Source organism: Myotis brandtii, unplaced genomic scaffold (genome assembly GCF_000412655.1).
Source record: "Myotis brandtii unplaced genomic scaffold, ASM41265v1 scaffold187, whole genome shotgun sequence".
In the NCBI taxonomy this organism is placed as follows: Eukaryota; Metazoa; Chordata; class Mammalia; order Chiroptera; family Vespertilionidae; genus Myotis; species Myotis brandtii.
The window spans coordinates 1,367,119-1,368,817 of NW_005356944.1; the positions used below are offsets into that span (position 1 = coordinate 1,367,119).

Below are 1,699 nucleotides of genomic sequence, written 5' to 3' on the forward strand. Positions count from 1 at the left end.
ATTATCTAGAGCCATCGAGGTAATTTAGAGTAATTGCGCTGTCCTGGTCTTAGGACCACTGAGTCAACTGGAACGCACCATCTGTGGCCACTAAAACAGTTTAGGATAATTGTGCTGTCCTGGTTCCCAGGTACAGAAGAATGTGCTTCGATAACCAGTAAGATCACAATCAATGGGATAGTCATTCAATCAATAAGGCATTCAATCGAATGGGATGACATACAATTTAGAAAATCAAAGTAACCTGTCCATTGTTAAACAAAGCAAATAGGTACCATACTTCACCATCACCTGCCGCCTCCCACCGTCCACAGGGAGCCCGCTTTGCAGAGCCTGGGAGCGCCCTAGATGGGCGGCGCATGCGCGGCGCGGGGTGGCGCGGAGGGCTGGGCGTGGCCTTGGCGGCCGGCGGGAGGCGGTGACGCAGGCGCCCCTAGTGGTGGGTGGGTTCACGCCGTCACTGTTGCCTCCGGATTCCGTTTCCACGGTTACGGCGGCGCGAGGCGGTGCCACAGGTAAATCGTGTTTCAGTTGAAACATGAATCCTGAGGGACTGAGGCTGCAGGACGTGGGGGACGGGGAGAGAGGGAAGCGGGCCTGACCCGGTCGCGGGAGGAAGGCCGGCCCCGCGCGTGCCCTCCTGCGGCTCTAGTCCGTTCCGCCCACCATTCCCGTAGGAGGTTGCCCGTCCACTAGCGCCCTTCAGCCCACGAACTGGCCTGGATCCCCACATCCTCCCTTGCCTCCGCCAGCTGCCGACCTCGCTCTTCCCTGCCCCAAGTGGCGACCTCACTCACACGCCTGAAGTGACTGGCCTGGAGGCCGCTGCCCAGATCGGGGTCAAGATGATCGTGTGATCCTGAGCGTCCCTAACGCGCCGCCCCGTGGCTCCCCACAGAGCACTTGACTCCCCCTTTCCTCCCCAGGCCCCTGTAGCCTCCCTGGAGGGCCTCGCACCGGAGCCAAGGTCGTGCTTCCAGCGGGTTCTCCCCTAAGGATGCAGCCACCTTGGGCCAGTGTGGGGTCGAGGCCTGACGACCCGGAAGTAGTTGGCCGCATGCTAGGAGGTGAGTGGGACTACAGAGGCCCCAAACTGGTGTAATTCATGACCTGTAGACTTATTTATTTGCCTTTCACAGTGTCTAACATTTTCTAATTTAACTTACAATATCTGAAGGTCAGCTGATTTTATGTTAAAATTCAATGTGTGGTTTTGCTTCCAAAATTGGGGAGAGTCGAGCCGATGTGGTTCAGTGATTGAACTTCCACCTAGGAACCAAGAGGTTCCGGTTTGATTCCCGGTCAGGGCACATGCCCGGGTTAGGGCTTGATCCCTAATAGGGGGCGTTTCTCTCATTGATGTTTCTCTCTCCCTCTCCCTTCCTCTCAAAAAAATCAATTTAAAAAACATATTTTTTAATTGAGGTGATCTGGGGACAATGGGCCTGTGTTCCCACATACCAACAATCTGCCATAGCTGAGAAGTGGCTGCTCTCTATGGAAGGCTCTACAATTTGCTATGGTCCTCAAAGCCAATGTCAGTTACCATTTATCATCAGTCTTGAGCTATTATTTCTTATCTATACTAATAAAAGGGTAATATGCTAATTAGACCGGGAGACCTTCGGGACATCCTTCCCAACAAAGCCATGGTGGTGGGGCTGGGGCTGAGGCAGAGGCGGTTAGGGGTGATCAGGCC

At 54.6% G+C, this 1,699-nt stretch overlaps 1 long non-coding RNA gene across 3 annotated transcripts in view; it reads left to right on the forward strand.

Moving 5' to 3' along the window:
• Positions 1 to 500: 500 nt before the first annotated feature.
• LOC102252975 overlaps positions 501 to 1,699 on the forward strand; it is a 48,485-nt gene continuing 47,286 nt past the window's right edge. For all 3 annotated transcript variants that reach the window (XR_001361708.1, XR_313480.2, XR_001361712.1), the window contains exons 1-2: positions 501 to 515; positions 927 to 1,067. This is a non-coding gene — a long non-coding RNA (uncharacterized LOC102252975). The remainder of the gene's footprint in view (positions 516 to 926; positions 1,068 to 1,699) is intronic.